The 26,809-nt window shown below is 41.2% G+C and overlaps 1 long non-coding RNA gene across 1 annotated transcript in view; it reads left to right on the plus strand.

Moving 5' to 3' along the window:
• LOC146542947 (uncharacterized) overlaps window positions 1-26,809 on the plus strand; it is a 55,942-nt gene that overhangs the window by 20,683 nt on the left and 8,450 nt on the right. The window contains exons 3-6 of the long non-coding RNA XR_014887760.1: window positions 12,080-12,319; window positions 12,622-12,737; window positions 22,041-22,227; window positions 23,120-23,224. This is a non-coding gene — a long non-coding RNA (uncharacterized LOC146542947). The remainder of the gene's footprint in view (window positions 1-12,079; window positions 12,320-12,621; window positions 12,738-22,040; window positions 22,228-23,119; window positions 23,225-26,809) is intronic.

The raw sequence follows: 26,809 nt of genomic DNA on the forward strand, positions 1-26,809 counted from the left end.
AATGATTGAGCCCAAATGAAGCTCTTAAGATCCAGACATTAAGAGGTATATTTGTACTTTTATAGGCTGTTATTATCTCTGAACATGTGTGTTGCACTGTTTGTTTGGTTGCATTCATAGTTCTGCAGGAGCATCTCTCAAAGATATGGGAGTTACCTCCTGGCAGATGTGGTGCAAGGTCTGAGAAGCAGGGCTCTATCACAATATCTCTAAGGGTTAGCTTCCCTGGCACTGGTACTGGGGGATGAAGAAGCAGCTGCTATTTGGCCCCTTTCTCTGAGAGACAGTCAGCATCGTTTCAAGCTCTCCATGCCATCCCCAGTGAATTTAGGTCTCTTGATACTCTGCATCCCAAAATAAGTTTCTCTGGTACCATGAAGGAACATTGCCACAGTACAGGCCCCACACAACACACCTGCACCTTTGCACAGCTCTGGTGCAAAGGCATCCAGTCTCTACACTGCCATTTGGATAGGTGGCCATGTCTCTGTCCTTCTTCCTTGCACAAATTGCCTCTGGAGATGTACTTGCCTCTTCTAACTGGAATTTTTGTTGTGGGATGCAGTCAGCCCTACATATCTGATTTCGACTTGGTGCACAGCAAATGAATTTATTTGGCAGATTTTTCTCCTGTCAGTGGGGCTCCTCTGGTATGTTATCAATGCGCCTCGTCCTGATGATGCATAACACTAATCCATCATTAGAGCAAGAGCGTGCTCTGATGATGGATGAAAATAATTTATCATAAGAACAAGAGGCTATAATGTAACACTGTCAAAAGATGGCACCATGAGGAGATGAACTGATCAACGAGGAAATTCAGTAATGCTCATTGAATCAAGCAGTTCTGCTGCCAAGAGGCTCTTCTGCTGCAAAAGTTTGGCAACCTACAAAAATATCATTATTCTCCTTGCTGAAACAACTCTTTGCAGTAATGGCAATGATTTAAAGGTTTTCTTTTCTTGAACAACAAAGGGAACCTCCTATTGCTAGCGTCCTTCTTGGGAATAAATATTCCAGGTACTATCACAGACCTTTTTTGCCTTATGCAAGTCTTAATTTTTAGGGCCATTCACATAATGAAGTGCAAATATAACACCTATTTAAACCAGCCGTCCAAAGTAGGTTTGTTGTAGCATGGTTAAGTGACTGAGAAAGAGGATTTAAGGCTCAGGAGACGTGGTTATAGTCTTAGCTTTCTTTTGGAAGCACTACATCTGTAATTCAGCACTTCATTCCTGTCTAGTGCACATTTGCTTAACTGTGGCCATATGTTTATGTAGATTCTTCAGAACTCTGTTAAAATAAGGATTAACTGAAACACCTATTTAAGTGCCTTCCTGGACACGGGTTTATAAATTTGGAATAAAAGCAAATATTGTATAAGAGATTTAAGAAAAGCTCAGGAGTTGCTATTTCAGTGTCCATGGACAGCTATATTTTGAGTTGCCTCTAGGAAATGAGTTGTCAAAGTCCTCTCTCAGGTGAAATACAATAGAAAACTGATCTGCTGAAACAACAGGTCCAATAATCCATGGACTCATAGAATATATCAGGTTGGAAGGGGCCTCAGGATGTTGTTCACTATTCTTCCAGCCAGAAACCAAATAGCATATGGATAAATGTAAAAGACAAATAGTAAAAATCAGAGTGATGTTAATTCTTCCCTTTGATTCCAGAGTGCGTGCATCTAACTAAAAAGGCACTCCATAGGATGAATAAAAATACCACTGTGCAAGATTGATTTTCCAGTCTGAGTGACAGTGGTTGCCAGTCTTCCTATTACTGTAATTGCTGGCTAAATGAACTATAATTGTATTAAGTGGTAACTCTGAAATATGTATGTACTGTAGGAAGGAGCTGAAGCATTGCAGGCATAAGAATTTGATTGGAATATTGGGAAGAGGTGAGGTTTGGCTCTCTGGTTACTTGTGCAGAAAAGCATCGTGGCTCACAAGCAGGGTGTTTACAATAGGAAGTTCTTTGGGTCAGTGCTGTTGTCACATATGATTTACAAAGAGCCCACGCTCTCTGCCCCAGTTCACCATCTCACTCACCCAAAATGGTTCCTTCCTTATGTAATATGGAATAAAATGGCGATGCTTTACATGGTGTTTAGGACTTTGCTGCCTTTTTCTGTTTCCTTTGACTGTTAGTTGTCACTCTTCTTAATAACGAGAGAATTACAGTAGTTTCAATATGACTTTCTATCTTGATGTGAAGACTAATGATAGTAATATTTTTAACAGTCAAATTGAACTGTTTTGACTTACCCAAACCAGTTGCTGCAGCATTTTAGTTTGCTAAAATTTGACATTTCAGAATCATTTTTTGTTCTAATTTCAGATAGGGAAAATTGTTTCCTTCCTAGGCAATTTAGGATATATTTGGGAATATTTGTGGATGCTGTGCTTTGGAATGTGACTGAAAAGAGCTTTAGCAATGCTGAAAACATAACAGAGAATGATGAAAAAGCTGCCCATGAAAAGGCTGTTGTGAAACCCCATAAAATGGAAACCATAGCATTACAAAAAGTGTTTTTTTTTTTCTTTTTTTTTTTTCTGAGCAAACCCCCATAAAATATCATCTCTTCTTTCTGTTAGCCTGATGCAATAGTGGGTAACCACATTCTTACCCTGGAGGATTTGCTGCTAGTTTTAGCAACAGTACTGCAACAATACATTTTGTTTCCAGAGTGGAAAGACAAATGGACCTTTGTGGAGAAATGCAGCAGAATTCCAGCAACCATTGAAAGGAAGGGCAGCCTTACCATTGTTTTCAGTGCTTTTGGTTGAGTTCCTGACAAAGTTGCTGAAAGTGTTGCAGTAACATTATTGTACGCAGCAGGAAAATAATCTACCCTCAAAATCTTGCACACAGTTCCTATTTAACCAGAAGCAAATTGACTGCTTGGCAGGGGAAAGCCCCCTCTTTCCTGGCTGGGAATACTGCAAAGAGTTCTCTGCACCACCAGCACAAGAGGCTGCATCAGGTCCTTACTGACAGCACCCAGGGCAGGGGCTGAGCCAAGGCAGAGGCATGCTTGCTTTGCAACCAGACATTCTTAAGACATGGCAGCTTTGTGCCTGGGAAACAGCCCATTATGACCACTGAAGCAGAGATGCCAATTAAAGCAGTCCTTGGGGCAACCTCAACCCCACTGGCAAACAGCAGCCCAGCACCCCCCTGCCAGTCTAAAGCAGGGATGGACCAGCCCTTGGGATGCCTAAAGGACCTGCAGAAGCTGAGACTATCCCTTTGGCCGCTGTAATAAAGGCATTTCCCCATTGTCGTAAAATCTATTTTATCTGAATGTGGGAGAAAATTCATTTCATCACGCTCATCTACACTGGGATGTCAAAATGTTTTTGCTAATCCACCACAGGGATTATGCAGGATCCACTGTTAATCCCTCAGCAGGAGAGAGGCCGGACATGCTTTCCCATTTGTACTTAGTACTGGGCTCATTTATCCAAACTTCCTGTACAGGCAGTGCTACTCATGCAATTTGCTTGGATGGATGGATGGATGGATGGATGGATGGATGGATGGATGGATGGATGGGTGAAAGAATGGAGGGATGGACAGCAGGATTTTCAGGAGAATAAAAAAAAAAATCTCAAAATGAACTATAGGCAAGGATTTAAGTGCAGTCCCTTCCTCCCTCCCTTCCCCCTGTATCCTCTTAGTGTTTAATTGAGTCATCTGTAAGCATTTTGGTAGGTCAGGAATGCAATTAAATAGCCTGTCTATCGTAAAATATTTGAGCAGTAATACCTGATAAAATCATCATTATCTTGGAGTAATTGACCACATCAGATAATTAAGGTTCCTGAGGCAAAGCTTCACCCCCAAAGGAAGTTCACTGATATTAGAGCAGGGCTGCGGTAGTCAAGACTGTGTTAGTGTTTCCATTATAAGCCTTATATTTTAGAGGCATTTAACTCTGAGAGCTTATTCATAATGTGACCTCCAATTTTTTGTAACAGACTAAGGAAAATACAAAGTATTTTTGTCCAAGAGACTGAAAAGTTCCTCCTGAAAATGAAGTTTGAATAAGGTTTTACTTTAAAATAGAGGGAAAAAAGCACAGAATTACAAGTTTGCATCTTAACAAAAGCCTGGTGAATATGCAGCCTGAGAAGGGTGTAACAATTAGTGTATCATCTCTCTTATTCTGTGAACGCTTTCATAGCTTGATACCAAGGAGTCTGATGCCCTTGATTTCTCTGCAGTTCAGAGTATATAAACTTAAGATAAAATTTTCTCAAGTTAAAAAAGTGAAGAAACTGCTATAGGTTGTAAATGAACTGATATTTGGATTGTGAGATAACTGACATTTAGATGTTTTTAGATTCAACTTAGTTATGCTGAGTTTAGAGAAATGAATCATAACAGGACATGAACCTCTGGTCTCTGGAGGAGAAGAGGAGCAAGTATTTCCCCTTCTCTCAGACGTGACATAAGCAGCAGTTTTGTCACAGGATTAGTAGTAAATGAGACATACCCCAAGCTTCACGTTAAATACAGAAATGTCATGCTGGATCAAAGCAAGCTCCATGCGTGGATGTGATACATGGGAAAGAGTACACAAGGAGGGCACATGGGAATCACACCTTCTCAGAGTCTGGTAGTCAACAGTTCAGGGCTTTCTTCTGCTATGAGATGCTTTTGCATCAGTAGGTTTCTGATGGCCAAGCCAGTCCTCTAAGTTTCCTCTCATTACGTGCTGGGAGTCCAGAGCAGGCTGTTGTGTCTACTGAAGCCCCCACATTTTTCTGCAGTCTGTGGTGGTGTTGCTATTTTGTGCTTTGCACAGTTTCTTTTCTCTGGAGTCACTCTCAAAACTCTTTGATTTTTTTTTTTAATCTCAGTACCCTGTAGGATTTTTTTTTTTTTTGCTGTATTTGCATTCTGATTTTTTTTTTTTTTCTGAAAAGTGTCTTAATGAAAAATATGTACCAGAATGGTCCATGTGAGTAGTTTCCAATGCTGAAGATCAATAACAGTTTATTTGATCACTGACAGCAAATGCTCTTTCAATTAAGGAGGTCACATAAATAACTTTCTAGTTTCAATGTTATTTGGAAAGGTTGAGTGTAAAATAAATGTGATTGGGTGGCAGTAGAAGTTCCTCAAAAGGGTTGGAGTAAAAAGCTACTTACGTACTTGGGTGGTAATCCTTGCTTTATCAGGATGACCTAAGACAACCGAACTGCATTTAGAAATCTCAGTAGAGACATTTTCATAGAGATTTTCAGCACTTTGCAGTTAATAAGAAGGTTGGAGGTTTCCAAACTTTCCATAGAATCATAGAATCCTTAGAGTTGGAAGGGACCTCTGGAGGGCATCTAGTCCAGCTCCCCTTCATTGAACGGGGACATCCACAGCTAGATGAGGTTGCTCACAGCCTGTTCCAGCCTCACCTTGAAAGTCTCTAGGGATGGGCATCAACCACATATTCCTGCATTTCACATTGTACTCGCATTTTTGGGTTTGTTCCAGCTGAACACAAAGTAGAGACTACCCTCAAATTAAAACACATGCTTGCATGGATGTCTTTACCACCTTTTATCACTCCACAAATGTCCCATTGTGCCTTTGGTTGAAGGTTCAACCCAGTGTTATTCCATCCCTACAGGCTCCTCTCATTCTTAAGGCCATGCTCATCTGTGATGCCTATGCCAGGAAAGGGTTCATGCTCACATCAATGTAACCTCTCCACATGCAGCTATAGGTATAGGCAGACATTAGAAATACAGGTCCAGGCATTGGATGAACTCTTAGTGTTCACTGAAATCAAACTTTCTTCTTACAGGTGAGGGTAGCATCCTTGTAACAAACAGATACAGAACAACGCACGGAAAAACTACTAAGAAAAGCAGAAAGCTACAAACAACCCTTCGTTGTTCAGAGCTTAGATAAAGTCTGCACACAAGAAATAATTAATCTGAATTTCACAGTAGGGACCTGAAGCAAACAGTGGGGATTAATGAGCTTTAGGAGTGTCCAATATTCAAGGGAAAATATAGAGGAAGCTTTCACAGTTGTGCATAATCCAGAAATATTTTACAAGCCCCAGATCTGATGAAAGCTGTTTGGGATACTTGATGGCTCACAAAGCATTAGGAATGGCCCTTCTTTCGGCCGAGGTTCGCTCTGCAAATGGTGCTGCTGTCCTTTCCCCTTTAATTTTTCCGATACCTGTTTTCTGTAGAACAAGTTGTGGGGGAAGAAACAGATTTTGCAGCTACTGAGAAAAAGATCAGAGGCACCAACCTTGTTTAAAAATTCCGCAATCAATTTAGGAAAAAAACAGTAAAACCCCAGGAAACTCCCCAACTTCACTAAGAAGTCCTCAGTTCAAAGATAGCTGTACTGGGAGGAATCCACAGGATCTGCCTGTCAATAGGTTTCTCAGAGGAAGAAACACTGGGTAGTGTTGGTTTGTTTTTTTTTTTCTTTCTCTGCCATTGAGAAACTGCTTTATAACTGCAGAGCAAGGTGAAACTGCTAACAGAGGGCATTGGGGAGGAAAGGAGTTCATGTCCTAAGGATGGCTTCCCTCTGTACACTGCTGTTGAAGGTGAGATGGAAATAGCAACCTTCCGTATTGCTGGTCTGAGCAGCCCCAGGTCACACCATGCAGCTTGCTGCGTTCTAGACCCTGAACTCTTGGTTGGTGTAAGACAGCTTTAGCACTATCCCGAGAGGTGTTAAATGCATGTAACTCTTCAAAGTTAAAGCACTTAGAGGCAGTGAGCAGTGGGTTTCCAATGCAGTCCATGAAAAAGTTCCCTAAGCCATCTGAGCTGGTGTATGGTTTCTATTTTCTTACTTCTTAAACAAAACAAAACAAAACAATATTATAAACTACAACACCAAACAGCCCGCTTCACTAATACAGCATCTACAGATCTAAATCTCTTAAATGGCTGTGGTGGGGCTTGAATGCCTTACCCACAGGGAGTGGGGTGAACTCCAGGCTGCATGCTTTAGCTGAGCCATACTTCAGTGAACCAAAGGTGTGACGTGCCCAGGGTTCACCCACACAGCTGAGGCGGGATGGTAAGGACAAGGCAGTCTGTGGGTGCTGCTCTCCTCAGCATGCCCTCCCTACTTCCAGGCATCTGCAGCTAGCAACAGGATTTTATAGTCCTTGCTGCCTTTTTCTTCTGGAATTGAAGCTGCTTTCTGAACCAGCTTGTACTTTTGGCCCCTGCAACGTCCTGTGGACATGAGTTCCACCCTTTGATTGTAGACTGTCTGAACCCAAATTACTTTTTTTCCCATTTTTTTTTTCTCTTGCATTATGAGTAAGAGTGAGTAATCTGTGACTACAAATCATTGCTATCTCAGGATTGCCTGGAATATGAGGAAACCAGCTTTGAATCTTTTTTTTGAGTGCTACTTATCCCGGAAGGCTGTTATCGTTCATGAAATACCAGTGCTGAATGGCAACACACAGAGATTTTCCATCACAGGAGCGTCATCTTCCTTGCACAAACGCATGTATGGATGAGCACTGAATAGCAGCAAAATGAGCATGCAGATAGCCCCATGCACCACTTGATACTTCAATGCCCGCAGAGCTGAGTGTTCACACAGGATCTCTCTTGCATGCTTGTCTCTGGACAGTTTAAATGCCAAAACTGGCTCAGTGCCAGAGTACATACTCACTTTTGCATATACACCTCCTGAGGATCCATCCGATGTGCTGAATAACACACATGGCTGTGAGTCAAGAAGCGTGAGACTGGCTGCAGCTCACTTTTTTCTGGCAGCAATCTTCGCCTCAGTTTCCCCTCTTTGCCTCTTTTTTTCCTACTTAGATTGTAAATCTGAGTTGGCATAATCCCTTTTTATGTGCTCAGCACTATGGGGATGAGATCTTGGGAAAGAGAAAAATGGATATGTTGCCCTAATCCAAATTATAGTGACAACTGTATGATATGGATGGACCCTGAAATTTCCCTATCACTAACTTTTATGCTACCCATCACAGCTGCACATCCCTAAAGTGACAGCACCTATTGGCCTAACATTATTATGCATAATAATAATTTAACTAAAATAGCAACAGAAAATGTGCATTACACCAAATGAATTTAAATTGATTTTTTCCTCTTTCTCGAAGCTTATTACTAATTGGTATTTTTAGAGCAGAGATTCATTTTCATACACTAAAATTAATGGGCCATATCAACGGGCGTGAATCAGGATAGCTCCATTGAATTCAATGGGTCCTATATCATTTACTCCAGTGGAAAATCTCACCTACTATTCCAAAGAGCATTTTCTTCTTTTAACTCACAAAGTAATTGCATTTTCAGTCTTATGTCCTGATCCTGCAAATAATTGTGCAAGACATTAACTTTATGTAGATAAGAAGCACTGCTGATGCCATTGCAGTTGCTCACATGAGGGAAGTTAAGGTTTTGCAGGATCAGACCTTAAAATGCAAATGAAATCATGGCAAAATCTAATGTGTTCACAGTAATAACTTAGAAATGGCAGTACTTAACATGTAGGCTGTCCAAATACTTAAAATTTCTGCAAAATATATTGTGCAGTAAAATAGCAGAAATTAGATTATTTAGGTTGCTTAATGCTTTTTATTTATTATTAGAAATTGTTCTTTTTTTTTTTTTTTTTTTTTTTTTTTTGCCCTGTCTCCCGCATCATCTGCAGCAAATCTGAAATTCAGCAGGGAGATAACCTTTGGATTAAAGATGTGCTTTCTTCCTTAGCCCCCAAGAAATTCCAACTCTAGTTTTGCTGAGATAAAGTGTTTTGAAATAGCCAATTCACTTCTTGCTAGAAAATTTGGCAATAAGTACTGATTGAAACAGGAATTTATCAGTCTTGATTTTCTCTACCCCTCCTCTTTCCAAGAAAAGAAAAAAAATGCTTTGCTGCTAGTGCCCTGGGTCTCAAATGGTAGGCTGATGTGCTAACAGTGTGAGGTTGAAGCCTGCTGATGGTGCACAAAGGATGGGGTTACCAAGTTCTTTACATAACAGAGAAACAAGCAGGATGGGGTTACCATGTTCTTTACACAACAGAGAAACAACTCTTCTAAGGAATGAAAAGCAAAAAAAAAAAAAAAAAAAAAAAAAAAAAAAGATGATGAAATTAGGCAATCACAGTTTAAGAAATATTAGAGCCTCAGGATTTTGTATCCTCTGGCCACCTTAGCAATACAGTTCACAATAGCAGGCTCATATACCCTCCATTTTCTTACCACTACGGAAATATTCAGTGTGTACAATGAGCACAATTAACATGCAATGGGCTTGACTTTACTATGGAGATAACACTTTTTTTTTTCCCCCCAGTTTTTGTATCTAATATATACATTACCGTGTACTTTGAGTTTTTTTTTTCTGCTTTGAGGCAAATTGAGTTTGACATTTATACAAGAAGCAATAAAACTGATGCAGTCAAAGTATATTCCTAAAACAAGTTCAGTAATGTCTCTTCCAAACTACATTTGAGTTAGTGGAATAAATGCCTTTTCATGTTTGCAGTTGAAGTACTGGCCAATTCTGCCAAATGGTTTTTGGAAAATTGCCTTCAGAATTGACTTTCCCTGGGGAAGATTTGCTTCTATGGAAAACAGAGATACTGGGAGAATTTGAAAGAGAGAGAAAGCAAGAGGGAAGGCAGAGTGAATAGGTTAAAGGGTAACTTTAAACAGGTGGCTTTTATTTTCTCTTTGCCCAAATTGTTCTATAATTTCTTACCCTAAAACTTTCTGGTTAACTACAGCAAATTTCTTTTCAGCAAGAGCAGCCCCATGCTAATCCAGCTTTGCTGTTACCTTGGCTCAGACTGGCTGTTTCTCTCCCTCCAGGCTTCCCATTTCCTGGGAGCAAACGCAAGGTGGGGAGTTTTGTCCTTCCCAGATTCCAGCTTATCCATCTGGGAGTCCTGAGTAATTTTGGATCCCATGGGTTTGCTTCATCTCAATTGAGAAAGGGAACGGTGTGAACATTTTTACGAAGCCATTAGTGTTAGTTGTCTTGAATAGAGATGCAAGTTAGAAATCCCATTAGTCACCTTATTTCCCTCCCTGACCTGAAAATGTGAAAAATGTGTGTTCTTTCCTCCAGTTTGGATAATTTGTTTTGTTACCGGAAGAAAAATATCTACATAGGATGCTGCAATTGCTACTGAAGTCTGGTTGTGTTCACATGTAGCCCTTCTGAGTTACTTTACAAGTCAGCGTGCTTTGGGAATCATACAGAGAAGGAATCTGCTCTATCTCATGTGTTAAATATGTCCTAGTCCAACTATGGATGACCTGACAAAAGGAAACATATTGCAAATGTGTCAAACATCTTAATACAGTTTTCCACCTTGCATTTTGGAGGTAAACAGGATAGTTTTGCAAATCAATGATGATGTCTTCAGCCTGATGGCAGAGCTGCAGAAAAAGAAGGGTTCCAGCAGGGATTCCTAGTACCACTATGTTGGAATCATGATTTCTGATCATACTGTGGCCACTCCTTAACACTGCCCAGTCCTGGGACTCAATTATCATTTACCGCTTGAAAATCCTGAATCCCCAAGGCTGCATTGACTTTGGCATAGAACTCTTTGACATTTTCTGCTGGCACAGCTCTCTTACACACCTCAGACAGCACAAAAGGAACCTTGAGAGTCTGGTACATCACTCTGTACATCTTGGTTTTGTGATGGCACCCATGAAACTGATACGAGCAGCTAAGAAAGGAGGAGGGAGTTTATTTTTAGCTTGCACCAGGAAAACAGCTGCAGCATTTTCTCGGTGTAGAAGATGTCTCACAAGACGGAGGGAGGCCTGTCTCATTGCCTCCAAACTTTCCCTCTGAGGAGTTTCAACCTTTCAAGTCTCCCCATGAGCTGCAAACCTCCAGCTCATGTGCACTGATGAATGTAATTCTAGAGCTTCGTGGAGGAAACCAGAACTATTTTTATTTTTGGTTGAGTAAACCTTTAGCATTTAACAGTCAGGTGTTTATTTCACTTCCCAAACTGCCTCCGGCTCCAATAATGCTTAGCATGATCCTTTTCTAGGGAGAGGAAAAGGGAAAGGGGATTGAGTTAAACGCTCTCAAAATGGAGAGATCTGAGGAATCACAAACTCGTACCCATTGCCACACATCCTACCTCAGCCCCCTCCTCCCTCTCTTTGGCCCTCCTTGGAAGGAACCTGACAGGAAATATCTTAGAGGTAGGGAATTTTCAATGAAAATATTATTTCTCCATCTGCCCACTTTTCCGCCCTCGCAGGTTGTATGGCTAAGTGACGTTTAGGAATGTGTATCCTGCAGGCCGCGCGGTCGCCTGGCTCCTCACACATTGCATTCCCAACAGAAGCACATCGGGGCACCATGCCATGCTGTCTCCCAAATCTCAGAGGACACTTTCGACCTTTTGGAGCACACCGTGGCCTTGCAGAGCCATTTCAACCCTTGCAGCTCCTCTAGGGGAGGAGGTAGACCCCCTTCCAGCGAGCTTTCCTGTGGCCTTCCTGGGAGGCAGAAGGAGGGTGGGTCCTCCAGAGCTCCAGGATAAAAAAAGCCAACAACTGTGAAACCTACAGAAAGTTGGCTGATATTGCATGCACGCAGCTATTCAAACCAGATGCTTGCATGCCTTCCTGCCCACGCTACCTTACCCACACTGATCCATTCCTCGTTCAACAGGAAGTTTCAGTTTTTTGTACCTTGAGCCATTTTCAACAAAAGCCAGAACAGGAGAAGGACGCACATGTGCTGCGATGACCTACAAGAGGCTGTGGTCAGCAAAGCACAAGCTTGCTCCTCCTTCCAGAAGTTGCCATGTTGCTCTCTTTTTCCTTGGTCAAGCTCAATTTATTCCAGGCGGTTAGGAAGTATTAAGGCAACATGGTTTGACAGCGTGTGTCTGAGAGAGGGAAGAGGAAAATGACTGACATTAATTTGTGTTGGGAATAAACACTGGGGGAAAATGAGTAATATCAGGACAAATTTTGGCCTTCCAACCACCTCCTTCTCAAACTAGTTTTAAAAAAATTTCTCTTGCCTATGCCTAATTCTGTTTTGCTCTTCAGTGATGTCTCCTCATGTCAACCTGTAGTGGAAATGCTGAGTCACGACCTGAACCAGTGATTGAACACTGGTGAGAAGGCAAGGCCAGCCCAGGGGAGTTCAGCTGCATGCAATGCACCTGAATGACTGGAAAGGGCTGGAGACAGGATCCACCCCTTTCCAGACCTCATTTAAGGGCTAGAAGTGGATGTTAAGTGTATCTTGCTGGAGATCCCTATCTTAGGGATGGAGGCCTTCCAAAGGTAAGCAGTTTTTCTTCCTTTGTTTCTGTGTCCATAGCTGCTGCATTTAGGCTTGTTCTCCTTTGCTATCGCCAAGGATAGTGCTACTCTTCTATTATTGCTGTACTTTCCATCACATTATATCATTACACAACCCAATTCCATGCTCTGTCCCAAATTCCCTGTGTCTGATGTCTTCATTCCTAAATGTTGGTTGTAAAGCTGTATCTTCAATGTTATTTCTAACTATTTCTAAGTCAAATCTTACCAGTGATTCTAATTGAGGTGCATTTATTTTAACTCACTCACTCTACTTGTGACAGCATAAGCTTCTTCAAGCAGTGGCCACTGACAAAGCTGTAGTGGATCTGGGAGAGCTCCATGCCCAGAACCCAATTGAATCTATCCAACCTTAGCAAGTAGGCAAGAACCAAAAAAGGTGGGTTTTTTTTTTTGTTTGTTTTGTTTTTTTGTTTGTTTGTTTTTTTGTTTGTTTGTTTTTTTGTTTGTTTGTTTGTTTTTAACTTCAGTGTGATTATGGTGAAGACAAGAGTCGATGTCAAAACTTAAAAGAGCTTTCCTGCAGAGTCCAGATTTCTATTGAAGTTGGATATATTAATCCATGTATCAGCAAGTGGGTTGACTTTTGGTGTTCTGAACATAATTTGAAATTAGTGAAACCTGCTATAAACTATAAATCTGCAGTTCACATTGCAGCAAATCAAGCATGCCAATGGATCCCAATGAGGCAGAGAATTCAGACTACTATTCTGAAGGAGGGCAAGAATTATTCAATGCAGGCTTGCTAAACAGCAACCACTTTGCCAAAGTTTGTTTATTTTTTTCTTTAACTTCTAATTTCATCTCTTAGCCATTTATTCTCATTTCTTCCTTATTATCCCCAAATCCCTTGGCAATATCTGTATTACTGTTTGAGCCTGGTCATACTCACACTGTATTTGATGAAACAGGGGTTTGAGAACTACTAATAACAGTGAAAAAGTTTTATCGTGACTCTCTACCTCCCCAGATGACCAATTATATGTATATGAGCCTAAAATCCATAGCCTTATGTTATCATAGTTCCATGGAATTTCAATTGTCAGAGAAGCTAGTGAGATCAGAGTTAATTTCCTACCCTGAGGTTATATTTATGTGACAACTTTCCATTAGTAGTGAATCCAACATTTTTCATTCCTGTCCTGGCTGTGACATTGCTGCTATGTTGTGCACTGGGTTTCTGAAGTGATTTTGGCTGTAAAGAACTGAGGGAAAGGTGGTTTGTTTGCATCCACCTCATGTTTTAATGCAGGCTGTGGTAGAGAGGTGGGACCCAAGGATTGGAGCTGACCCCACATCACCCACAGCTGAGTGATGGTGCTTTGCCATTGTGCTTGGCTCTTTTGCATCCAAACCCCACTAGTTGCTGCAATTAAAGACATAAGAAAAACATATGTTAGCAATTTTCTTATTGCAAACTTATCAGGTTTTTATTTGTTACTTCTTTCTCCCTGTGAAATGCAATTACTCACTGGCATAAGTCTGAAGCTGGATGGATTTCTGCAGTAAGTAAGAAGAAAAAAAGTCTCTTTTGTTGTGTTACACAAGATCACCAGAAAGGTGCTCAACCACAGAAGCACATACACCCCCTCCCCTTCCCATACCTATGGGTTAGCTCGCAACTGTGTGGGTACAGGCTTTGTGAGCTGAATAACCCATTTATCTCCATGTGGAAAATCAATAGATTGAAAATAATTAGCTGGATATGAGATGAGGCAAAGAATCAGACAACTGTTATTTAAAGCAAGGCTTAGGCATGTAGAAACAAGGTAAAATGAGAGGAGAGAAGGGAGGGCGAATGTGAAAAAGTGGTGAATCCAAAGGCACTGAAATGTGTTTTTTACAGAACCCATCCTAAGCCACTCCACACAAGAGATACTTGTCAAGATTTTATTTGTTTCCAAGTAGGCAGAGGCCAGGCTGAGCAGCACAGATCAGAGAAGTAGCAGCAGGATGGGCAGAAGAATAGGCTGTTAAAGGTACTTATCCACTATCCACAGCAATGGACAGACAAGTAAGGCAGAATATGTTCCTCTCCTGCTTCGTGTCAGACTGACTTGGTGACTACTGCTAAATATAAACAGATTTAGTGAGTGAGAAGAACACGCCTCACTATTTGGGAGATGAAAGCAACTCAACAGAGAGACAGCTCAGCAATGTACCAGCTGAACTCTTGAATGCATTATATCTGTTTATTTCCTAACACCCATGTCCAAGGGTTCTGGGTTCAGCTTTAGGTTCTAGAGCACCAGAAGTTTCTGAAGTTGCTTTGCATTTTGTTTATAAGGAAAATTTTAGGTGTTCATTATCACAAAAAGAACACAGAACCTGAATGAGAAGACTTCTAGATGAGCAACAGATCCTAGACAAAAATAGTACAGGAGAAATTTCTTGTGGAGATGGAACTATTTACAAGGAGAGTAAAGCAGAAGCACTATAGGCCATATCCAGGGTTACCATTCTGGGAAGGCTGTACGTTAACAGGAATGCATTTATTTTATGATTCATCAAGTGCAAAATTGATATCTTTAGATGTGACATAGATGTTGAAGGGGAGAAGCTGCAATGGCAAAGTTCAGATCCAAGTTCAAATTCAGGGATGTTGAGATGTTGGTTTTCAACCATTGCAGCCACTCAGGTTTGGAAAGGAATTAACCTAAACCAGCCTAAAGAGTTCTGTGGGCTAATGCTTTTTCTGGGGTGTTTGGGCTCTTTTAGATAGCAGAGAGGAAAGAGGTATTCATCTTGTCCATTTTCTGTACAACATTTCCCAGAATTTTTCAGTTTATTAGGTAGGATGGCAATACTTTCTGCCTTTCTTTTTATATTCAGAGCTAATATGTTTGCCCTTCTCACTTAGTCAGAAGTTCATATGTCTGCCTTTTGTTAAGGGAACAGAAAAACGTTAAACGCTTTACACTGAAAAGGCTGCCTTTAATGGCTCCTATGGATCTATTTGACTGTAACTACAGAGAACATGACAAAAAAAATTGAATTACAATAGGAAATAAAAGAACTTATTAGGGAAGAAGAGGAGAAAGAGGCTTGCTGAATTACATGGCAGAGGTTATGCCAGTTCTCAGCTTGGGCTCTGCTGCAGAAGATTGGTGAAAACACACAAAGAATTCTAGCAAGCTCCAGAGAGCAAATAAACCTGACAGAAGTATGAGAAACTCATCAAACATTTAAAAGAAAAAGAAAAAAAAAAAAAAAAAAAAAGAAAAAAAAAAAACTCAGAAAAGAAGGGGGTTACAGTGATGACTGGGATGAGTCAGGCGTGTACAGGAATGTCAGCAAAGGTGGTATCAGATTAAGAAGGAACCCCAGCCAATTCTGGTCAGGCAGAGTTCTCAGCCCTCCTCCCACCTGATGAGATCCTGTTCTGGGGGCCAGGGCAGGTATAGGGCTGGGAAGGCTCCAGTGTTTCTGCTTGGAGCAATAGCTGCCCTCAAGTTTATCCTTCTAATGCATTGCTATTGCACTGTTGCTTTAAGCCACTTAGCAAGAGGAAAGCAAAAGTACATTATATGGGGGGGAGGGGGAAGTTTGGGAGCAAACCTCCAGGTTTCTGCTTCTGAAAAACAGCAGACTCCCCCAGTACAGGTCTGTCTGGGTGACAAAGCCCAGGATGTGCTGTTCCTTGTGAGTGCAAGTCTAAACAGCTTTGCCAGTCTGGGGGAGCATCAGCTGCACTGCTCTCCCCAGCATTTTCTCAGTATCAAGCTGTTAGCAAATGCACCCTGCTCCTATGCTCCAGCCCCTGGGCAGCAGCATGGCTGCATGTAGAGTCTTGTGGTAGAGGGAAGAGAGAGCTCCCAGACCGCCAAGCAGGTTTTTGCGGTTTTGTTTAAGATGCTGAATCAGAGTTTCACCTGGAGGGGAGGCAGGAGGGGATGGATCATGGTTGGCAGGTGTCTGAAGGAATACTCCAGTGCATGTATCTCGGAGGCTGGCAGACTGCACCGCTTGGCTGGTGCGGCTGTTTCTGCTGTTCCAAAGGCAGTTAACGTCATTGTCAGACAGGAACGTGCTGGTTCTTGTCGGGCGGCCCTACCGACAAGAGAAAACTCCTTTGAACAAATGTACAGCAATTTGAAGGGATAATGAAATTCAGCATCCACCCAGGCTGCTAAATGCACCAAGTTACAAAAGGTTCAGAGCTCGGTTTTGTCCTGCCAGATCGTCCTTTTTGCCCCCAAGAGCAGCTTCTTTGCACTGACTGCACTTATCCCGCACTGCAGGCAATTGCTTTGGGGAGTGATCTGTTGTTCTGTATAACCACAAGGGGCACAAACGTGAGCAGCAGACATTGATCTTTGAACGTGAGGTGAAGGGGTATGACAGGAGCCTGTTACCAGCTCAGAAGCTGCTGTGCCATAACCACAGAAAACATTGAACACCCAGCATGGGGATAGGCAAGCTTTTTATCAGAAGCACATTAATATTCTCCCAACTACTGTAAGCACCAGTGAACTTCTCAGCATTTGGCAGTGCTTAGATTATTGACTCCAGTGAGCTGTTCTCTAAATGTCTGTTCTGCCCTGGATTGCTCTCATCTGCCTGGTCTTGTTACGCTGACACAGATGTGTACCGAGCTGTGCTGCTGTGCTGATGCACAGGAATTCCAACCAAGGAGATGGCTGGGAAGAGGAAGTGGAAATAAGATGTTACAGCTCAAGCAGAAAAAGGTTATAGCATTAACATTGCCTTCAGGTCAAGATTAGGTGCATGAGTAGAGTTGGTTGGAAGAAGCTTTCATAGCCCCTAGTGACCATATTATGCCAAGTTTAAAGCAGTCTTTTTGTGCCCTCACTTCCATGTGTATTAAAATTCACCAGGAAGATAAATACTTACTTCATTGCCATCTGTTTTTATTCTGCTAGATAATGTAATCAAGACTATTCTGTACACGAGATGTATTGCTTAACTAAATATCATCCAAAACAACCTACGGATTTTTGAAAGTCACCAGTATTTGTTGCATTCAAGACCGAAGCAGCTGGATCAAGACAAGGCAGGCTATAAACTAGGCATTTCTCTGCCTCTTTGCTGTTGCTTGAAAACTTCCATCAAAGATTTATCCAAAAGGGGAAAAAAATAATAAAAAAAAAATGTGGTTGCTGAAGCAGAAATTTATTTTCTGGATTTTTGAGAAACTCTGAGTTTTAATTTAAGGACAATTTATTTTCCATGTTTGATTTCAGGAAACTAAAGCAAAAGAAGAAAAAAAAAAAAAAAAAAAAAGTTTCCATATGGAGAAGGCACTATTTTTTTTTTTTTTCATGTAATCTCCCTACAAGAAAAAAGCATAAAAGTATGGCAACGTGGCTCCAAATAGCTTTTGCATTGGCTGAAATTTTCATTCGAAACAAACAAGCCCGTAAATGAACACACTATCAATCAAATTCTGTGACTTGCCCAAAGCCACAAGGACAAAACAACAAAGAACAGCACCATGTACTTAAATCTGAGCACCACACTCTGCTCCGGCCACTGGGCCTTGGAGTTTGCAATTAGCAACAAGATCCACCAGAGATAAGTGGGTCCAGCTCAGTCTCTGACTCCGCTAAGTTTGCCTGAAAGTGGTTATGTGGGTGGTGCAGAATTTGTCAAACAAGATGTTCACAGAGATCTCCCTAAGCACAGCTGGGAAAAAAACGAAGACAGCCCTACCATAAAGTGACACATAATTCAGCTGAAGTGAAACATACTGATGCAACAGCGGAGAATAACTCATTCCCCTTAGGCGAAACTCATCCAAAAAGCTAATAATGAAAACTGAAGGACTCCAAACCATTATTTCTACTTTCCAGGCCAGCAGCAGGGATAGCTTATGTGGTTAGCAGCTGACTCCTGAGCTGTGTTCTTGTTTCCACTGCTAGCTCACTGCATGATCTTGCAGCACCACTGCTCAGGCCCTCAGTTTATTTATCAATGTGATGTGGGTATAGCTTGATTGCAGAATCTTTAATTGACATGTGCAAAATATTCTGAATGAATATGGATGGAGCTGAATGTTGAGGCAGGCGTGTCCTTTCAGGGTTTTTTTGTTTTTGTTTTTTTGTTTTTTTGTTTAGCAGAGAGTAAGAGAGGGAGAAGTCCAACATGTGCTCATTTAGTCTGGGTGGAAAGGAGAGAAAGAGAAGATAGAGGACTGATTGGTGCTGCTGTTCATATTCTAGATAATGTGAGGTATTGGGACCACAGGCTGGCTGGTCTGTGCTGGTAGCAGCTCCTGGAGGATGGCTTTCAGCAATGCAAAGGATCATACCAGCACGGGTCAAGGAACCATGTAGGCCTGGGTTGAAGGCTGCTTGAACTTGCACTCCTGCTAAAAATTAATGCTTAAGCTACCAATGTAAGACATTGGAAAGCCAGAGCAATTTATACCCAGTCCCTGGATCACATGGGAACTGCCCTTCAAGATACTCCTTGAGGATTTCATCTTGGAATCCATTCTCAGCTATTGGCTTCCACTCTAAACCTCCTCAGCTTACAGCTCCCTCAGTTTGGTATAGGAGTGTTGAATGGAACCTGTGCTTCTGTATCTGTTATCCAGATAGATTCATGAAATCATTAGTTATCACCAGTGTTTTGAGCTTCTGCAAGGAAAATGAGAGAGCATATCTAGATCGCCAGCAGCTATGTGGGACACAGAGCTCAGATTTGCTAGTGTCAGTGATAAGGACTTGGAAAGAGGTTAATCCCTTAGCAATGGCCCATTTCAACCCTTGCCTTGGTCTGTAGTTTAGAAATGGAATACAAATTCAATGCTTTCTTAAAGTCTTTCAATTAATTGAAAGTGACCAGACCAGTTACCATTGGCTTGTAGGAACACTGTGGACAATATTTACAGTGATTAGCCTGACAAGCTAAGTAATTGCTTTACAGTTAAAATGCTAAAAGTGATGGAGCTAGATCTCCAAAAGAAGCATTTCATCACAGCTTTCTAAATAAAATGATTGTTGGAAGTATCTAGAAAATGGAGCTGGTGGCTGAAGTTGTTTCATTCTGTGCTGGTACATGGACCACTCTTTGCTGTGACTTATTGCAGACATTATTGCAGCTGCTACAGCAATATACATATATAATCACTGCATAGGAAACAAACTTCAGTCTAAGTTTTGGGGCAAACACTATTTTTGTGTATTCTTGAATGCTACAGAATCACTAAGTAGCCAAATTAAACACAGATACTCTGCACACAGAAATGTGGACTAAATTATACTTGTTTTTAGGGTTATATTGGCAGGTTTTGGATTGGAGAGCAACCTAGGCTACAAAGATGTGCTCTGCCAAACTCTGTTTCAAATGCCCTGTCCGCTTGCTGGGCACTGAAAGGACACTCCTGTAGATCTAGCCAGAACCTGCTTTATCAAGGCAAACAGAGGTGGGGGAGAAGATGGCACTGTCCAAATTTGGGTCCAGAGTGACCTGGCACACCTGTTCTCCTGTCAGAGATGTGAATGCATTTAATATAGAAACTTTCATGGGTGGTAAGTAAATGGGATGAGAACTCAGAATGACTTCATCCTTTTTTCCCATTGTTACCAGGTATTCTGTAATAGCACCGGCAGGCTGTAACCAAGACCGGGACCTGCTGTGCTCGCACTTGTATGGACAAGCACATAGGCACTGCTGTTGCCCCAAAAGTTTAGGGATCTTGAAAGGAAGACGATTTTGGCTGTAAGGATGGTATGACAGGCAAAGAGCAGCAGAATAGGGGATTGAAATGACTTATTCATTGTTAGAGTAGCTTGAAAAACTTCTGCTTCTTGTTCTGGCAGTTTAGGTGCTCATGGGCTATGCCACAGAAACACTGCCACAGAGTGGAATCGCTCTAGAATGAGAAGCAGAGGCTGCTGTGTTCCCTCACAGCTGATAGGGCTCCTAGAGATCAGCCACGGCTCCTCACTATTCAAACACCTATGGCTCTTTAGGGCTGAGTTTTACTTACCATCTCCCTGTTTCCCCACCATGCCACTTGTGGAGAAATCAGACGTTTGGAAAAGTGTAATCTAAGTAGCAACAGTTACTCCATATCCTGGAAGTGATTTTTGATGTATCTGCAAATTTTTTCAATTTCCCTTTCTGTCTCAATCGTGATATCTGGGAGCATTTGCAAATCAGTTGAAAGCATTATCCCATATCAGATATGAACAACAGTTTTCCTTCTCACCCATCCCCATCCATGCTTCCACTTCCTAAGGCTGATTTCTCAGGAGGAACCTGGGTGAACAGCCAGCCTTGCAGGATGCTTTGAAGGGCGATATAGTTTAATTGTGCCAAAGCATTAGGGAAAGCAAGTAGTTACTTAAGCTGAAGGTCCTGATTAGGAGATGCCTTCATCCACAAAGATATATGTCGATCCCACCTGCACACACAAAGAGTTCAGAGCAGTTAGATGCAAGATTGCAGCTGATCTCAACATCTGCAGAGATGAAAGAAGCTACAGCATCCAAACCGTGCTAGGCTTTATTCAGAGAGATCCAAACAGGGAATTTGGATTCCATTGCAACTAGAAACAAACTGGTAACCAGTTCGGCCTGCCAAGCAATGCAGCAATTAGTGAAAGTTCCCATAACCTCTCTGCTAGGTTCTGCCAGCAGCACAGTTTGCTCTGTGTTTAGTTTGCTGGGGTTTCCTTCTGGAAACTAAAATAACACCAGCTTGATGCAGTTTCCCTCCAGAGATTCAGCGAAAGTAAATTACATCCCTCTAACAGGTAATACTTTCTGAATTGCAAACACCAGCTCCAAGTGTTTCAACTAGAAAAAACTTTAGGTGTCAGAGAGTGAAGGGAGACACAAGCAACCCTGGAAAGCCATCCTTTAATGCATTGCTATGCTCTGTTATGTAGGATGTTCCCTTTCTCTTTACCTTGGCAAGAAATGGAAGCTCTGACTGGGTGTCTCACAGTGGATAAGAGGGGGTATCTCTGCGTGATCCCACCAGATCCTGGCAGAGATCCTTCTCTGTCATCAGAGAGCTCTCCTCTGCCTGAAGCTCCCCAGCTCGACTTGAGGTCACTCTTCTCTGCCATCCCCACCACCAGGTTTCTGCAGCTCCGTTGTTTGGAGCAGCTTGGATGCTCAATTTCCCATTGATTACCTTCCCAAATAACCTACAGAATCATTTCTCTTGAAGTATGCTGAAGCTAGCCTCCATGTTTAACGCATTTTCTATCCTTTCACTGCTCAGTCCACTGTTTGAATGACTGTACTGAAATACCTCTCTATGCTTTTCAAGCACTGGCATCCCTTGACATTCCATATAACGTGTGATTCTCATCTGTGCACCTAACAGATCGTAGTCCTCTGTGTTCTCTCATCCTGCAGTTCTTGACTCCCTTCATTCTGAAGTCAGAAGCTGATTCTGGTTCCCATATCAGAGACACACAGAGCTAAAATAGCAAGTACCTCACTGCAGCTGACTATGGGGGTTCCTCTGACTGCAAACTTCCTAACAAAAAATGTCTGTTGTGCTGGGCAGTACATCAGGAAAGGAAAAAATCCCTCCTCCTCTTCTCATCCCACTCACTCCTATGAAGTGATTTGCTCTGTGTTTCTTGGTGTTTTTTTTTTTTTTTTTTTGACGTCCTGAAGGAATTAGAAATATATTTTTTTTTATTATCATTTTGGACTGAAAATTTCTCTTAATTCCTCTCTATTTGTTTCAACAGATTTCTTCCTGTTTACATAAATTAAGGATCGGGTCCCCGGTTTCCAGTCCAGCCAAGGAAGACTCGAGCACAATGAGAGAGATTGTCCTCTCTGAATTTCTAGCTGAGTAGAGTCCAAAGTGCCAGAAATGCTGTGGGAAGGACTGTTTTCAGGGAAATTCCACCCCGCACTTTCCATACATAGCATGTAAGTAACGTCACCCCGGATAGCCAACCTTCTGAAGTCCTCCTGCTTCACTCAGCCGTTTTGGAAATGCATATGTGTATACAATCTTGTATTTTTTTAAAGTGCCTCACTTAAAATGAAGCTGTGACACTATCACTTTATTTCTCATTCCCTCTGAAAGTGTAAAGGTCAGCATTTACCTGGAGGGTGCTGTCTTAAGCTGGTGAAAAAGTGCTGCTGAGCCCTGCTGTAGATGTGCCATGTGGTGTAGGTATGGCCCGGTGAGATATCAGGGGCTTACAGGGCACCCTCTGAAGCCAAAGCTCTGACACAGTAGCTGATGCAGAGGAGCAGGAAGCTGGAGGCTTCATTTCTGGGTATGTCCTCACTGAAACTCTGAGCAATCAGTGGTAATTCTGATCAGATGAATCCCTCCTCTCCTATCAGGAAGAAAGGCAACGTATGCCGGTACTTTAATTTCATTTCAATTTGCTTTAGCAGAGATTTATAATTATTATAAGGAACAATTTTATAATGTAATTCTGTGTTGTCAGAGTAGGTTAGCTTTATGACCTGCTTTAAAAAATAAATGCAGCTTTAATTAAAACAAAACCAAGGAGAGAAGTACGGTCTTGTACCAACATGTTGCTGTCAGCACCCTGCTAACTGTCTGCACTGAACTGTAAGCTCAGAGATACCAGTGCCAAAAACAGAGCTCGTGGCACACTTAAAGGTACCAGTGGCTTATTTTTAATTTGTATCTCAACTTTGTGTTGCTGGAGGTTTTCTAATAACAATTATGATGACTGTCAGAAATCAGACAGTAATGAATAGCAGCCCTTAGTAGGCTGTCAGGTTGTACAGAAGCGTAGCTGTGTGCATTAATAAACTCACTCCTTTTTTTGCTTAACAGCAGTGCATTTCCATTACCTGAAATGGAGTCACTTTTGGTTTAGCCTGGTACGAGATCAGAATCAGACTCATTAAATTTAGCCTTCAAGCTGCCGTCTTTCATGAGGTAAGATGATTTTGCTTCTACATAATGGATGTCACAGAGCTCATCTTCAGTACATGCTCACACAACTCGTAATTTTCTGTATTTGCATTACCTGACATGTGAGACAATATTAATGCTATATCACACTGAAGTCTCTTTGACATCAGCAAACAGAACCACCATGCAAACCAGAGGCTTTCTAGTATGCATGCACCACACATAGCCCCATTTTTGCCTTCCTGTCTCCTTCACAAGGTCAGTGATATTAAGCTGACATCTTAAACCATTTCAGTATCACTTTGTCAGAATTCTTCATGTCTTAGTGTCCATCATACATCAGTATCTGAGGAGCTGTTGCACAGCTGGCACTGCATAGCTTGGTTAGGTCAAAACACAATATTTTGGGGAGTAAAATCTGACTCCCTGAAAGTGAATGGAGATTTTGGTTTCAATACTGTCATTTTCAATATTAATAATCCTATTATTTTCCTTCTCATTAACTTGGGAGTGAGAGAGCTATCTAATCCTCTAACTACATTTTGAGGTAAGCACTCAATTTTGATGAATTTTATTCTGACTTGTTAAAATGCTTCAGAAAGTTCATTCTTTCCTATTAGGCAGTGAATGAAAATGAATGATACAATTAATTCTGGGTTCCTAGTAAATGATATATGCTCAGCAGGCAACATTTTCTAGGTGAAGAGCAAGATGCAGAAACAAAACAGTGAGGGGCAGATTGCATCCTTTCTCTCCAGCCCTTCTCTGTGATATGTTCACCTGAATGCTGAGATCCATATAGGAGTCCATTATCATTGAGTTTTCCAGTGGGAGAACACAAGAAAGGAGTCTGCAGTAGTTGTCAATATTGAAGAATCAAAGGCATGTATGGTAATGTTTGGTAAGCCAAACGTTTGAGAGACAATTTATAGAAAATGAATTCTCTTCTCTGGTATTCTCTAGAATTTGATTTTCTCAAATTCTTCTAGAGAATAGGTAGTGAAATAGGTAAAAATAAATAAATAAAGAGCTACCAGTTTAGGATTTAATTCCCAAGTAGCTATCTTAAGAATAAAACTGTTCTTTTCAAAAAAGATATATTTTCAAATAAGCTTGTCCAGCCTGGCACTAAGACAAGCAACATATTATAATACCTCCTTTAAAATCAATATACTAAAACTGAACTTTTTTCTTCTAAGATGGATGCCAATAGAATTTTCTTGGTCTTGGTGTGAGGTGGCCAGCACTCACTTCTGTGCCAGATCAGAACTTGATATGAAAAGACTCATGTCCTAAATGTTCTGCTCCATTAGAGAGGTGATAGATCACTTCTTCTAAATATCTTAATATAATTCTAGTCTAGGTAAGACATCCCCTGGCAGAATATCCTAAGAATCTTTTCAGAAAATACATAGTAGTTAATAAAATCTATTTCTTCTTGTTATTATTGCATACCTGGTCACAGGGCCAGATTTAGAATCGTTTTCCTTTTTCTGAAGGCCAAATTTTGGAGCGAGCTCTGTGTAAAGTGTTTAACTCTCACGTTCCTCATGACTTTGGACACCCCTTGGACAGGAGCCATCTGTCTGTCCTGTGTTATCCTGTTGAGCACTGATTCCCAACTATATTTCAGGCAGTATCATGCAGTAAATAGTAATGATCGTTAAGAACTGTACATATCACCTGAGGCACTGAAACTAGCCAGGAGAGATACAAAAGTTAGTTCAAATAAATCTGAAACATCTCTCAGCTACTTTTTTGAATGCTGCATGACTACAATAGCACCCATTTGGGATGGTTTTGCACTCCAGCTAGGGAGAAGTCTTTTTGTATGTGCTCTTACAGAGAATGTGCTGCATCTGACCCAGAAATATGCCTGGTCTTCCTCTCTTTCTTGTTAGTTTATTAAAGCATCAATATTATAATAATTTTTAAAAATGACATTCTGTGACAGGAACTCATTGTCTGGAATTGAGCTTGACTCTGGTAGACTTATCAAATGTCTAAGCCATAAGATACTAACCTTGATCTCGTACATGCTTGGTAGTGTCATCATGGGCCAGAGGAAGTGTATGGTATGGATGTGTCGTGGATGGTCATGGATGAGGGGAAGTGTCCTGAAACTGATAGAAATATGTTTTAATGTAAATGTACCTAAGGCTTTAGTGTAGCTATGGATGGGCATTAATATAGCTGCATTCTGTTTAGGTGGATAGTTGTTTTCTTGCTTGGCTCCTCTGGCAAAGTACCTCAGTGGTATTTCAGTGAATTATCTCAGCCTCTTCTGCTTCCCTGCAAACTGTCCTCAGATGGTCAATGTTGGAGCTTCCAGTGATGCTTTTCCTTTTGGGACACAGAGTTGTCCTACTGGTAGTGAGATCTGAGGATAAAGAACAAAATAAGCTTGGTTATGTTGTAGTCCTTATTGAAAAACCTGACATGTATACATGACAAAAAGTATCCTTAAACCCTGTACTAGCAGTAGTGCAAAGAAACCTTTTGAAACTCTGTCTCCATGTTGATTTAAGCTGGATTTGATTTTCTGTAAACATACTCAAAAGCAGTGGTACTATTTCTAAGGGTGTGGAGATCTTCCTCTCACTGCCATAGCTTGGTAATGAACAGGATTGGGAATGGCACTGGGAGACAGAGGAGTATAAAGCCTCTTGGTGTCTTGTAAATATTCCTTCATTTTTAATTCTTTTTTTTTTTTTTTTTTTTTTTTTTTTTTTTTTTTTTTAAGATATAGCAGTTGAAATGCCTACATTTCCAAATCTCAGTCAGGTGAAGTCCTCTCAGTTAAACAAAATCACTGTAACAATCTCTTTGCATTTGCAAAGCTATGAGGAAGGAAAGGAAGTATTTATATTTTCCGTATTTAAATTTAAGTAAGAACAATGTCTTCTGATTATTTCATTGGATAAATTTAACATGAAGTATTGAAGAAATTCCTCCACAGAGCTCAGTGCCTGGGCATATAATGAAATACAAAGGAAAGCAGCAGCCAACACGAGAACACTTTGTACTGCATGAAAGACTTTTCTTATATTAGCAAAGCAGGCTACTAATATGAGATGATGGGACATTACTAATGCAGCAGAGTGTAGCTAACGCAAACAAAATACATTTGAATGCCTAGTTGAACTGAATGGAGAATTTGTTTGTCTCGAACCCAGATTCTGAAAATCAAAATAAATCTCCCAGAAATAAGGATAATTCAGTAAAAAGCTTGAGTCCATCAGATGCACCAAGAAGTGTGTGGGCACTACAGGTACAGACAGACCCAGGGACCTAATTCCCACGCTGACTTCCGAAGAGAATTGGGTGCTCACCCGTCCTTGGCACTTTGGATAATCTCTTTTTGCATAAATAAGAAATGACAATAATTTGCATTGACAAAATTACTAAGTCTATGTGATTAGCAGTTAAGGCCATAAAACTGCTTTTCAAGCCTTTGAGAGCATTGCTGTCATTGAATTCAGGGCTGCATGTTCACAGCAAGTTCACCCCCTGCAAACAGCTGGCTGTAATGTTCCCTTTCAAGTGCAGCGGTGATTTTTTTGCCTCCTTCCCCCCTCCTCCTTCTCTCAGCCGTTAATGACGATATTG

This window comes from Meleagris gallopavo, chromosome 22 (genome assembly GCF_905368555.1).
Source record: "Meleagris gallopavo chromosome 22, MGAL_WU_HG_1.1, whole genome shotgun sequence".
NCBI classification, from domain to species: domain Eukaryota; kingdom Metazoa; phylum Chordata; class Aves; order Galliformes; family Phasianidae; genus Meleagris; species Meleagris gallopavo.